We start from the raw sequence: 15,195 nt of genomic DNA on the forward strand, positions 1-15,195 counted from the left end.
TGCAATTGTTTATTAAAAATAACATTTTTAGGCTGGGCCAGGTGGCTCACACATGTAATCCTAGGACTCTGGGAGGCCGAGGCAGGAGGATTGCTTGAGGTCAGGAGGTCTAGACCAGCTTAAGCAATAGTGAGAACAGTCTCTACTAAAAAAAGAAACAGCCTGGCCACCTGAGCCTGTAGTCCCAGCTACTTAGATGTTGAGGCAGGAGAATAGCCTGAGCCCAGGAGTTTGAGGTTGCAGTGAGCTATGATAAGGCAACAAAGCAAGACTCTGTCTCAAATTAATTAATTAATTAAGTGGGTTTTTTGTCTTAAAAAAGGCATTTTGCCCTACATTAGAACAATCCCAGGTTGAAGAGTTGAGCTATCATGGATGGTACTTACCATGCTTGAGTTTAATTCATTTCTTATTAAATGTAATATCTTCTAATGTCAAGCAGTTTGGCTGGTCTATTCTAATTCACAGATTCCTTCTCCGTAGCTGTTTCCAGTGATTGGTCAAAGGGTTTCCAATTAAAAAAGAAAAAGTGTTTCTGCTTCTATATGCACACAGTCACCACAGAATACAATACTTGACTTCTGGTCACCAAAACGTGTATGGGGTTCTCCCCATCAACAACCAATTCTTCAGCTGAGACAAACTGGGTGTCCTATAATTTAACTCAATTCTGGTACTGTCTGCTGGGAGATAGCATCACATCTCACAAGTTGAGGGCTTAGTCACTGCAGCGTACTTCAGATGCCAATTGAAAGCCCCAGGTTGTCACTACCTCCTCCTCGGGTTCCATTAATGTGCTAGGATGGCTCACAAAACTCAGGGAAACACTTAATTTATATTTACCAGTTTATTTTAAAGGATATAAAGAATACAGATGAACGACCAGATGGAAGAGATGCATGGGGCAAGGTCTGTGGGAAGGGACACAGAGCTGCCATGCCCTCTTCTGGGCAAGCCACCCTCAGACACCTCCATGCATTTGGCAACTCTGAACCCTGTTTTTCTGGGGTTTTATGGAGCCTTCATTACATAGACAGGATTGCTTACATCACAGACACTGGTAATCAACCTCCAGCCTCTCTCCTTTCACCAGGGGTGGGGGTGGGGGCAGGCAGAGAGGGAGGGAGACTTAAAGTTCCAGGCCTCTAGTCATGTGGTCGGTTCCCCTGGCAACCAGCCCCATTCTGAGGCTGTCCAGGAGCCCCTGGCCCACCAAGAGTTGCCTTTTAGAACAAAAGATGCTCAGGAAATTCCAAGGGATTTAGGAGCTCTGGCCCAGGAGCCAGGGCAGAGACCAAATATATATTTCTTATTCTATCACACTATCACAGGCTTCCTACTTAATATAGTGACATGTGGCTATAGAGAACTTGAAATATGGCCAGTTTAAATAGAGATACACACTGGATTTGAAGGCAGTACAAAAAAGGAAAGTAAATATCCCAATTTAAAAACAATTTAAAAAGTATCAATTGGCCAGGCGCAGTGGCTCACACCTTTAATCCTAGCACTCTGGGAGGCTGAGGCGGCGGATTGCTCGAGGTCAGGAGTTCAAAACCACCCTGAGCAAGAGCGAGACCCTGTCTCTACTATAAATAGAAAGAATTTAATTGGCCAACTAATATATATAGAAAAAATTAGCCGGGTATGGTGGCACATGCCTGTAGTCCCAGCCACTCAGGAGTCTGAGGCAGAAGGATTGCTTGAACCCAGGAGTTTAAGGTTGCTGTGAGCTAGGCTGACACCACAGCACTCACCCTAGCCTGAGCAACAAAGCGAGACTTTGTCTCAAAAAAAAAAATAAAAAGTATCAATCACATGTGGAAATAACATTTTGGATATTTTTGGTTAAATGAAGTATATTATTAGAAGTAATTTCATCTCTTTCCTTTTTGATATGGTTACAGAAAATTTTAAATTACATATGTAGCTTCCATTTGTGGCTTGGACTGTATTTCAGTTAAACAGTGCTGGTCTAAGGAGACCCTGTTAGAATCATAGACTTGAAGGCAGGTGGGTAGAGCTTCTGAAAAGGCTTTTTTAAAAAGAGCAGATGCAACTGGTCTGTGCCTTTGGCTTTTTTTTTTTTTTTTTTTTTTTTTTTTTTTGCTCTATTCCACTTTTTGCCAGCAATGTTTAGAGGCGTGGTGCCCATCATTGTGCTATAAGATGACAAGCAAGAGGATGAAGGCCTGCACTCTAGGGGTATTGGCAGGCTAGAAGAGCCTGGATTCCTCTTCTCCAATGCACACTCATGCATACTGGAAAATTCATATAGCAACCTAACATGGTCCTTTCATGTAACAGGTGCTTGGTGACATATACATTACATTGGGGATTTGAATAATGAAATGGTAGGAAAAAGACAAATGTAATTGGAAAATATGAGTAATCATTAATAGAGAGACATAACACCCAAAACCTCCTGAAAGTTTCCTCTGCTGGTTTCTATGGGCAAGAATTACACTGAAGGAGGTAACTTCTGGTTAAATAAAGTGGTCATTACTCTGCAACTGGTGGTGAGTTTTCTATATGATTGAAAACAGATGTGTGCCAAGTCGTTCACGTACTTTAATCACTATAATCATCTTAAGCTTTGAAAAATGCTGTGCTCATTTGAATTTACCTTTTAGCTTCTGTTTGTCCAGCATTCTTGCTTGAATTGAGTTACTTCATCTTTAAGTGATGCTATTTTGATTCAGTAATAGTTATAGTGAGCCACTAAGATGTCTCATTTAATGTTTAAAAAGCCAAGGGGAATCATGTCTCTAGAAGTCATGTGTGTAGACATTTTTCAGGTATAGAATTTTATTTAAAAATGAATTTAAAGGTCTTATATCTAATATAGTAGTTCTCAGGCACACAGAACCAAAGCAGTATTAGCATTACTACTATTAAGAATACTATTACGTTAGAGCTGATATCTTCAATTAGGCCTAATAGGAATTACAAGCTGTATTCTAAAGAAAGAAATATAATTTAAAATATTATGACAGGATTAAGATTTTTGCACATTTTACTAGTAACTGTTAGAAATGATTTTTAGCTGCAAACAATAGAAAATCCTATTAGAGTTGATTTATACAAATAGAAGCTTTTTTCACAAAGCAAGAAATATGAGGGTAGGATCCAAGGCTGAACATGGCTCAACAACTTTCTGGACTTTCCTTGAGAGAATGAAAGAATCTCTCCTAAATGCAGGGTCTCTCCAGTATATGGAGATAAAACCTGACAATCCTGGACTAAAACTACAGCTAAACAAGAAATACAACTGCAAGGAGAGTGTAGGTCAGGGGTCTTCAAACTTTTTAAACAGGGGGCCAGTTCACTGTCCCTCAGACCGTTGGAGAGTGCGCACTGTGGGCCCAGGACTTGGCTGCTAATCAGGACAGGCAGCTGAGGCAAAAAACACCTAGCGGGCCAGACAAATGTCCTAGGTGGGTGGCATCTGGCCCATGGGCCGTAGTTTGAGGACGCCTGGTGTAGGTTGCCCACAAATTAGACATCCCATTTGTGGATAATCAGGGAATGATAGAAGAAAAGTCGATTTGATTCCTGTGGGGTGTGGGTGGGTGTGTTTGTGAAAGGGAGGTATTTGCAAATTACCTGAACAAATAAAAAAATTATTGCCTAATTCTTCAATAACATTTTGCTTTTGCTTTTTGTTTGTTTGCTTGTTTACACTGAGGGAAAGAGCACACTTTGGGAGTTTGGAATACTTGAGTTCTAGTGCTCTCTCTCAAACTCTCTTTATAAAGCACTGGATGCCTTTTTCTCCTCTCAAGTGGACACAATTAAATTTTCTATCTAAAAGGGCATAGAAAAGAGGAAATGAGGTGAAAAATATGCAAGGGTTTTGTAAAGTTAAAAAAGGTACAATGCAAACAAAGTATTCTCTTTCAGGATTCCTGCTGGGCATGTAGATGATGTTCACTAAATAATAATTATCATTCAATGAGCACTTACTTACTAAACATTACTCTAAGGCCTCTAGTGTATATCAAAATCATTTAATGTCTTAAAAATAATATGAGGTAGGTATAATTATTATCCCCATTTAACATATGGCATAACTGAGGACTTAGAAGTTGATTTGTCCAAGGGTATCACTAATACGTAGGAAAAAAACACAAGCTATGCAGTATAGACTGATTATTTTAAAATATTTTTATGTACAGTTCAATGTCGTGGAAAGACCTGAAAGAGCATTTGGAGCATATGTCACCCCATTCCCCAACCTGGGAAGGCCCTCCCCACTGTAAGCTGTCAATTAAATTCCCCTTCATAACTCAAGGACAAATTCTAACCTCTTCAGAAGACCCTGGTAGAATAGTATGAAAATGCACTGGAAATCACCAGGGAGCTTCTAAAAAAATGGATCCCTACCCTATACCAATTAAATAAGAATGTTCTGATGTGGGAGTCGAGCACCTTGTGTTTCTTAATTGTTCTCATATATTTGTTTTATATATTTCTTATACAGTATATTATAAACACCGTGAAAGTGAAGATTTGTAAAAATTATTTCTTCCTGTCTTCTTCCCAAATACTCACATATGATTAACACTTAATTAAATGACGAGAGCATGTATTTTATTTGAGTAGGTGAGTCGGTGTGGTACTGGACCATCATTACCATCACCAGGGAACTTGTTAGAAATGCAAAATCTCAGCCGGGCGCTGTGGCTCACGCCTGTAATCCTAGCTCTTGGGAGGCCGAGGCGGGCGGATTGCTCAAGGTCAGGAGTTCAAAACCAGCCTGAGCAAGAGCGAGACCCCGTCTCTACTATAAATAGAAAGAAATTAATTGGCCAACTGATATATATATATAAAAAAAAAATTAGCTGGGCATGGTGGCGCATGCCTGTAGTCCCAGCTACTTGGGAGGCTGAGGCAGGAGGAGTGCTTGAGCCCAGGAGTTTGAGGTTGCTGTGAGCTAGGCTGACGCCACGGCACTCACTCTAGCCTGGGCAACAAAGCGAGACTCTGTCTCAAAAAAAAAAAAAAAAAAAAGAGTAGAAATGCAAAATCTCACGCCCTACCTTACACCCGCTGGATAAGGAACTCTGAGCTTGGGATCCAACAGTCTTACTTTCTTTTTTATCCAAGACAGAATCTTGCTCTGTCTCCCAGGCTAGTGTCCAGTGGTGCAATCATAGCTCCCTGCAGCCTTGAACTGCTGGGCCCAAAGGAGCCTCCTGCCTCAGCCTCCTGAGTAGCTGGGACTATTGGCATGTGCCATTATGGCCAGCTAAATTTTTTATTTTTTGTAGAGATGGGGTCTGTTGCACAGGCTGGTCTCCAACACCTGGACTCAGGTGATCCTTTCACCTCAGCCTTCCAAAGTACTGAGATTATAGGTGTGAGCCATCATGCCCAGCCAACAATTTGCTGCTTAACAAGCCCTCCCAGTGATTTGGATACACACTCAAGTTTAAAAACCACTATCTGATGCCAAGCATGATCAAGCAATCCTCGGGGCATAATTTATTTTTCTGTATCAAATTTCCTGCTGAGAAGAGCTAATTGGGAAGTAGGAATGAAAAAGATACAACATTTGCCCTCAAGGAGTCTACATTGTAATATGGAAACAAAGCATTTACTCATATAAGTATAATAAAAAGCAGTGTGTTATTAAATATTTATGGGTGAAGTAATACAACCATGAAGTTTGAAATAAGATTGTTATGATTGGATGATGTCTATATAGGGGTTTATTATACTACATTTTTTGCCTTTTTGTTTAATTGAACATTTCATTACTAAAAGCTTTTTTTTTAAAAGGCACTACGTGAAGAATAAGCTCAAAGTGCTATAATAGCTCAAAAGAAGCGTCACTTCTTAAAATTGAATTACCTCAGAAAACTTTATGGAGACCATGACATTAGAGTGGGCCTTGACTTAAGGAGAAAAGTTCCTTAAGTTCCTTCAATAATATATTATTTACTACTGGTCCACAAACTATTATCCATAATTCCAAAATCCAAAAAGTTTTTTTTTTTTAATTTTGGTGGTGCCAAAACTTATTTGGTGACAAGTGAGAATTTGTCATAAGGCTATCTATAGTCTTTTCTTCCCACAATGTAAATATTTATTCCTCTTCAGAAATGTGAATGCGTTTATAAGGCTTTGCCCCATATATTATCATATATATATTATCATACAGTATATGCTCCTTATAAGTTTTCTCAAATGCAAAAGTTTCTAAATTCGGAAGCCCAGCTGGCTCCAAAGGCTTTATCCCCTTACATGATTAAAAAAATCAACCCTTGAAATTAGGGACAGGCCATGTGTAGTTCTTAATTTCAATTTTCCTGGGAGTATGCAGGTAATTTATTACTTAAATACTGCTTATTATAAGACTTGAAAAGTAAATTTATTGTGAACAAGAAACAACCATTACAACATTTTACTTGTTGCTGTGAGCACAGAAACAACTGATTTGATGAGTTTTAAGAACATAGCTTTTAAGGAAATATTTGTGATGATAGTAAAGTGATTACCTTTAAAGGACTGGCTGACAAGAGACATAAAGGAGACTTTTGGGGGTTGAAAATGTTCTATATCTCAGTCTGGGCAATGGCTACACAGGTATGTACATATGTAAAAATTCATTATGCTTGAAATTTGTGTGCACACCTCACTGCATGAATTTTATATCTACCCCAATAAATATATAAAATAAACAACTTACATTGTGCATTGCTGTATCTTTTGGAGTAAATATCTTCCTTCTTCCTTGGCGACCTACACTGGATCCTCCAAGAAAAAGGAGGAAACCATTCTTGGCATATTCTTGGTTGCCCGGAATGTAGCTCACAAGGCCTTGTCAGAGCTGTCAAATAGCCTTGAAGACAATACAAACAATGCCAAGCCCAAAAGAATACACGAGGTCTTCTGAGAAGAAAGATGGATTGCAAGACAGGGGATCAGGTAAAACAAGGTGCCAAGGCCCAAATCAACAGGAAACCAGAAGGCGGAAATAGGTGTTAGGCTTGGTCACTGAACAGAGAAAGGCATGGGTGTGGATCAGTTTGTGTGAGTTCTGTACTGTTCCGAGTTGAGGCTGCTATTTGGGGCTTTGTCTTCAGTTTGGCCTGTTTACCTGTGAAGTGGGAGGAGCCTTAAGGTGGAAGTCTGCAGGTGCACAGCTGGCCACATGACTTCCCTGTAAAACTTTTCAACTGGCAGAGTTTAAAGAGGTATATATGTCAGTTATCTCAAGACAGACACAGATCCATCAGTTTTCTCAAAATCATCAGTGTTTCTCAAAATTAAAGGAAGATGCCCGGAAAAACCATTGTAACAGTTGCTATGGAAACAGAACAGCTTTATTTCCTCCAAACACCATGGTGTGTTTCCTTAAGGAAAATCCATATTATTGAGGTTTCAGAGTTACGGAAGCTCATTCTCTTTGTAATGAGAGTATACATGAGTAGGATCATTGGTTTTAGGTTGACACATCTATAGTAAAAGCAGATAGACTGTGATCATCACATCTTTGGATTTATATAACTCCATCTGCTTTAGAATAGAAAACATTAATAATGAATACTGACTACGCCATTGGGAATTATCCTGTAATAAATTAGGATCATTAAAAATGTAAATTCTTTAAAAATACAAGAGAAAGTAAACAGCATATCTAAGTGCATTTTAGCTAGACACTGCAGAAACAAACCTCCTGTCAGCTAGTCAGGAAGTAAGACATAAAAGCATTTGGTAAGTAAGTACTATCATTAGGAAAAAATAATGTTTTCTCAAAATACAGTGAAGTGCTAATGGTGGTAATTACCTCCAAAAAAGTACTAATTAAAATAAATACAACTTTTCAGACTATCTAAAGAGTAAACTAATACTATTATAGGCAGTGTTTTCATTATCAAAATATTTTAAGGAAAGTCCTAGGAATTTTTGTGAAGAAGTTAACATCATAGTCTTATTAACTTAAGGAAAAATTGCACGTTGAGATTTATGGATAATATTACACTACACCTGATTTTTCTCCCAAACCTTTAGGTAACCTGGGGGAAGTAAAACAAAAGTTAGCTGGCATCATGGCATTGTGGAAAAACCCTCTTTCTTTTATAAACATGATTTAATCTTGCTGAGGCTGCTCCTAAAAGTCTCCCTGAGCCATAGGATGCTTGGTGTTACTTATTTTAAAACCTAGTCCTGGCTCCATCATTACCTATAAGTCTTTACAAGAGGATTTCTGGAGCAGAAATGCTGGCATCACCAGGGCACTTGTCAGAAAAACCCACCCCAGACTCACTTCATCCTAATCTGCACTGTGACAACATGCCCAGGTCACTGTCACATTTGGGAAGCATGGAGGACCTCTGAAGTTCTAGATTTTGTGAACTCACATTGCTGCAAATAGATTTTTAATTCTATATATGGGATAATGAAAAGCCTATGATACTTTCTTTACCTTCAAAATCTGCCTGTGTCAGATGGGTGCAGTGGCTCACGCCTGTAATTCTAGCATTTTCGGAGACTGAGGTGGGAGGATTGCTTGAGGCCAGGAGTTGGAGACTAGCCTCAGCAAGAGTGAGATCCCTGTCTCTATAAAAAATAGAAAAATTAGGTAGGCATGGTGGCACATGACTGTAGCCCCAGCTACTCAGGAGGCTGAGGCAGGAGGATTGCTTGAGCCCAGAAGTGTGAAGTTGCAGTGAGCTGTGATGACTCCACTGCACCATAGCCCAGGTGACAGAGCAAGTTCCTGTGCCAAGGCAAACACACAGTTGTTCATTTCCTTCCTACCCCAGAGTACGCTATTCTTAAACTATGAAAATTATAATTTTATTGTTCATTCCCTATATCTGTAGTAATGAACTAAGCACCACATAGAAAGTTTGCACCAAATAGCATGGATACAGTGTCTGGCTGATGTCTGGGGCAAAAAATTCCAGGAATGTTTGCCTTGATCAAATAGTGTTCCTTGGTATCATGAACATAACTCTACATGAGTGTCTTTAATAGACCCTGCAGGCTTCATAGTTCTCTGACTACATGAGTTTCAAAAGCTACCTCTGAGATTCTATCTCTTGGGGGCAGTACAGGGACATTTTTCTATAAAATGTAAAAGATTCCTCTGGCCAAGAGAGCAGCTACAACAGATAATAGTAATTTAAGGGCACCAAAATCAATAAATTGGGTTTGATTGTCCAATATCTCTTCCTACAAAGTAACAAATGGTGGATTCTTTGGTGCATAGGATACAGAATCCTAAAAACAGTTTTTACACTTTACATTGACTATTTCATATATTTTACATCAACAAGATGTGGTCTAACCACAAAAGAAATCTCCTAGGTGTGCCTTCCTTTCTGATAATTTTTGACTTCAGACTTGTTATCATTCTAAAATGCTTTCTGAATTGAATTACCTCCTTAATTAAACTGCACTCCTGCACTAGGGATTCTTCCAAATGTTCTTCCCACGACCATCAGTTACCTTAGGAATGTCTGGGGGACCCCAGGACCTCCCAGGAAGTTTTACTCAATTTCAGTTGTTCAGCTTAGAACTTGGTCATCTGGGGGTCTGCACCAGCCCCAGCAACTAACTGGAAACATTCTGGATTAACAGGCATCTAAAGGGAAGTTGAATATCTTTCCTTACTTGCATTTGAACTATATGTCATGTTATGCTTAAACCATGAATAGTACAATAGTATTTTACTATTCACTAGATGTGTAGTAACAAACAAGGTACCAGGTAGAAATAGGATGGAGGCAAAATCTATGACTAAGGTCTAGAAAAAAAAATTGCAAGAACCAAAATTGTACTTAGATTGCAAAGCCAACATTGAACCAAAATTATACTTAGACTGCATAGAACATGATTATTGCTAAATAACACTACTTTGTAAAAAGTTTATCTAGATTCCAACTTATTAAGGGCACTAAATGGTGCTGATAGTATCTTTTGTTCATATCTTCCTGCCTATAACTAAAAATGATGAACCATGAGCTTTGTTCATGCAGTATCAGATCAGGGGTTCTCAATATTTTTGTGTGTGTGATAGACACCATTGGCGGTCTGGCAATGCCTACAGACTCCTCAGAATGGTTTCTTAAATACATAATAAAATACATAGAATAACTACAGAATCCAATTGTAATAAAATAAAATTACCAATATAATTTTTGAATCCCACATTTGTGATATAATAATATATATGCTGCTTTATAGTGCATTAAATAAAAGTATAGGCTGGGTGTATGGTGGCTCATGCCTATAATTCCAGCACTTTGGGAGGCTGAGACAGGAGGATCATTTGAAGCCAAGAGTTTAAGACCAGCCTGGGCAACAAAGTGAGACCCCATCTCTACAAAAAAATTTTTAAAAATTAGCCAGATGTGATAGCTCATATCTATAGTCCTAGCTGCTTAAAAGGCTGAGGTGGGAGGATTGCTTGAACCCAGGAATTTGAGGTTACATTGGGCCACTGCACTCCAGCCTGGGTAACAGAGTGAGACCCCGTCTCTAAAAAACATACAAACAAACAAAAATCCCCACAACAGTTTACAACTATTTTTTTGGTAGAAAAATACATTTTAGCTTCTTTTGTGAAGATAAATGACTTCTTTATATTTTTGTATTTCACTAACACTCTCTGAATAGGCATGTGTGGCAACGGTTATCTTTGTGTAAGGTTGTGGGAAGGCATAAGATTTTTTTTCAATCCAGTTGTGAAAATAATATTCAAAACGTATGATGCCAACAGTGAGGAAAGGGAAATGGAACTGTGCTCTGGTCACAGACCCCATGACTCTCAGCCCATTTTGTATTTATTGGGGCAGAAAGGAGAAGTGAAAAGAAAATGTGACAAATAGAACATTCTGGAGCTCATTTTATCTATCTAAATGGGGGAGTTTCACTCCCCTCTCTATTGCCATTTCAACAGGCAACCCACTGGTCTGCTCCCGCCTGTGAAATCAGTCCCTTCTGCAGCTCAGACCATCTGGCTTCTATCTCCACGACTTTATTAAAACTGTGTAAGAGTGACTCTTTTTTGGTGAAATTCAAACCTTTTCTCAGTCTTCAACTTCCTTATTCTTTCAGCAAGATTTGACCCAACTAATCTCCCCTTCCTTCTTGAAACGCTTCCTTTGGCGTCTGTGGCACAGTGCTCTTCCAGATCTCCTGGCTCACTTTGGCTATCTCCTCTTCCTCCTGCTTCAAAATTATGGGTGATCCCGAAGGTTCAGCTCTTCAACTGAACTCCATCGAGATGATTCCCACATCTAGGGGCTGCCCAGTGGGTTTTCACTTTTAATCTAGTCTTTTCCCCCAGTTGGCACCATTCATTGAGCAAACACTTTTGGAATGCCTACTTGGTTTGATGCGATTACCCCACCATGACAGAGCTCTCAGGTGGTAAAGGGGGTGGCAGGCGATGGACTGAGAGGTGAATAGAGGTGGCAGGCAGACACATCTACAGATACTTATAATGTCAGTACAAAGATAGAGATAAGTGTCCCAGTGTATGTATAATAAGGACATAGAGAAGAGACACCTAACCCACCTAGGATAGGGGTGGGGAAATCCATTAATTAACATTAATTCAACAAACACTAGCAAGGACCTGCTATATGCCAGTCACCAAGCCAGGTACTAAAACTGCAAGAGTGGACAAGACAGGCCTGGTTCTTGCCTTCATGGAGCTTACAGTCTACCAAGTGAGAGACACAAGACATTAAACGATTCATACAATTTTACAATTGTGATAACTGCTACAGAGAGATGAGCACCAAGGAGTGTGTAATGGGGAGAGTTAATCTGGCTTAGGAATCAGTGAAGGTTTCCCTAAGGAGATGACATTTACACTGAGGGCTGCAGTCTGAGTACAAATTAGTTAGGCAAAGAGGAAAGAGTAGTTAGGGTGTACAATGGCTCTAAGGAAGTAGAAGTCGGCAAAGGACTGACTGATACTAAGATGGTGAAGTGAGAGCACCAAGCCAAGGGTGGTTTGCAGGGTCTTGTGGTTAAATAACATGGTCTTTGTCTTAAAAACAAAGGCCAATCCTCCCATGTTTTTTTGTTTGTTTGTTTAGAGATGGGGTCTCACTATGCCACCCAGCTTAGACTCAAATTCTGGGGCTCAAGCAATCCTCCCACCGCAGCCTCCTGAGTAGCTGGGACTACAGACTTTTTTTTAAAAAAAATAGTCTTAGTTTTTAAATAGGTAGTTGACAGGATCACATGTCCATGCAGAAAAGGTCTGGCTACAGGGGGATAATGGATTGGAGAGGGGCAGGAGCCAGTGAGGGCACAAGCTATTGCATCCTTCTGGATGAGGGTCAAGGATGGCTTGGCTTTGGGTGGAGCAGCAGAGATGGGGAGAAGTGGACAGATTTGAGGAGGCAGAGGGCCTAGAGATTGGATGTTGGGGGTGAGGGAGAGGTGTAGATATGAAAGTTCATAGGAAAAGCTGCTTGTATAAGAAAGTGGAGGAGAACAAGGATCCAGAAGTGCTGGGATATGGCATGTGCAGGGATGTGGCATGTGGTCGGGCTGCAGGAATGGGCCACGAGAGAGTCCAGTGGTGGCTGGGGCTCTGGGCACAGTGGGGAACAGCCTGGAGACCTGTGTTTGCAGGGGTGCAGACATCACTCTGTACTCCTTGTCACACCTTGTGACTCGAGTATCCTCTATGAGTGTTGGAGAAGATTTTCTGGGGACCCTGACGTGAGTTTTAAAGAGTAAGTAGGGTTAGCTCAGAAGGAGTTTAGAGGAGGGGAGGTTTTCCAGGTAGGGATAATAGAATATGGGAATCAGTTTAGTTTGAGCAATTTGGAATTTCTGAAGAAGGGACAGGTAGGAAAGCAAGAGAAAATGCTGGGGAGAAGGTGAGGGCCAAATGAGAGTAGGACAGTAGGACTGAAGGGTTGTAAGCAAGAGAGTGGCAGGGCCAGGTTTGGATTTTGGAGCAAGCACTTGGGCAGCTGTGTGAGCTTCATGGGAGCAAGAAGAGAGGCCAACAGGACATTAGGAGGTTGTGGGAGCCCCTAACCCAATGAGAGTGGTGTGGTGATGGAGCAGAGGGAAGGGATCAGAGAGAGATTTGAGAAGCAAAGGAGCCAGTGAGGTTGAGGAGGGCCCCAGTTTCAGGATTGGTTAATGGCAGAGGTGATGCCACCAGCTGAGACAGAGACCAGAGGAGTGGAAGCAGGCTGAGGAGGCAAGATGACAAGTCCAGCCTGTAGCTCATTTAATTCCAGCCATTAGGGTAGACATTCTCAGTGGGAAACTGGGGGAAAAAAAGATGTCTGAAGTTCAGAAATGGCTGAAGTTCAGTAGAGAAGTCTGTAGAGGATGGGTGGATTTGGATGCCACAGGCACATAGGTAGAGGCTGGAGCCGTGAGAGTTTACTCTTAGAAAACTGAGACCCCTTCTAGGAAGTGAGTTTGGTGAGAAGATTGGTGGACCCAGGCTGGTCAACTGTGTATTGCCTCTTGGCTCCAAGTCCACCCTTCTAGACTCTCTCTTTGAGGCTATGGCTGAGGTTTTCAGTCTCCCATTATTTCTGTGAGTTGTTTCTGGAAAAGATTAGCATTGAGTCAGTAGGCTCAGTAAAGAAGACTTGTTCTCACCAGTGTGGGCAGGCATCATCCAATCCACTGAGGGTCTGAATTGAACAAAATGGTGGAGGAAGGACAAATTTGTTCTCTACTTGAGTGGTGACATCCATCTTCTCCTGCCCTTGGATGTCCATCTTATGTTCTCTTTGGAGTCCCTGAACCTTGGGCCTTCAGACTCTGGGACTTACACCAGCATCCCCGTAGCTCCCTGCCCCAGCTTCTCAGGCCTTGGGCTGCAGACTGATTTTCCTGGTTCTCCATCTTGCAGGTGGCACATTGTGAGACTTCTCTGCCTCCATAATCTTATGAGCCAGTAAGTCCCATCTTAAGTATCTACCTGTGTATTAATAAATCCTATTCGTTCTGTTTCTCTGGAGAACCCTGACTAACACAAGGCCAAGGTCCAGCTATGCAGTAGCAGGGAGGGCATCTCTGAGAGCTTCTAGTCTCCTCTTAGAGGTGGGAGTGAACCTCACCTCTTTGTTTCCCAGACCTAGGGGTAGGAGTGGCTTCCTGCAGTTGCTGATCTGGGCTACCTTAATACTGCCCTGAATATTCTTTCAGCTCTCCAATGTCTATGTGGTCAAGTCCCTGTGTCAAATGCCCTCTCTTTACAAGACAACTTCTGTTTTTCTGATTGGACCCTGACTGACTCAGACCCCTATGACAGGTAGAGGAAGAGCCTGCAAAGGAGATGGAAGGGTAAGAAGGGTACCAAGAGAACTGGAAGTGAGAATGAGGACCATGTCTCATGGAGACAGTGTAGCAGGGAGCTTCAGGAAGGAGGAAATAATGGCCTTCTGAAAATGGAGCAGACCAGCAATACCTCTTTCAGATATACATTTCAAAGAAATGAAAGCAGAGTCCTGAAGAAATATTTTACACCCATGTTTATTTCAGCGCTATTCACCAGCCAACAGGTGGAAGCAACCTAAACGTCCATCAGTAGATGAATGAATGAACAAAGTATGACTGTCTATGCAATGGGATATTATTAAGCCTTAAAAAAGGAAGGAATGGTGCTCATTTCATATCATCCAGGGACAAAGCAACCCCTTTTTTATCCCAGCTTAGCTTTTGGTCTGTGCCCATGACCAGTTCATGCCTTGGACACATGAAGAAAGAAAGAAAAAAAAAGAAGAAGAAAAAAAGAGGAAGGAAAGTCTAATACATGCCACAACATGGATGAAACTTCAGAATATTATAAGTGAAATAAGCCAGATACAAAAAGACAAATACTGTGTGATTCCACTTATATGAAATATCTAGAATAGTCAAGTTCATAGACACAGAAAGTAGAATGGTGGTTGGCAGGGCTGGGGGGAGGGGGGCTGGGGAGTTGTTTAATGGGTGCAGAATTTCACTTTAGGAAGATGGTTGCACAACAATATGAATATATATTATTTAACACTACCAAACTATATGCTTAAAATGGTTCAGACGGTAAATTTTATGATATGTGTATTTCACCAGAACTAAAAATATAAAACTTTTAAAAAGGAGCAGAGAGGTCCAGGAAGATAAAAATTAGATGTGTCCCTTAGGAAAGCATTTTTGATCATAGGGGCTTAGTTGCAAAAGCTAGTTGGAAGTGAAAGTCAG

General features: G+C 40.8%; 1 pseudogene; it reads left to right on the forward strand.

The window, feature by feature from the left end:
* The first annotated feature begins 14,566 nt into the window (after positions 1–14,566).
* LOC142861793 (uncharacterized) lies at positions 14,567–14,711 on the forward strand (annotated as a pseudogene).
* The last annotated feature ends 484 nt before the right edge of the window (positions 14,712–15,195 follow it).

This window comes from Microcebus murinus, chromosome 17 (assembly GCF_040939455.1).
Source record: "Microcebus murinus isolate Inina chromosome 17, M.murinus_Inina_mat1.0, whole genome shotgun sequence".
Lineage (NCBI taxonomy): Eukaryota > Metazoa > Chordata > Mammalia > Primates > Cheirogaleidae > Microcebus > Microcebus murinus.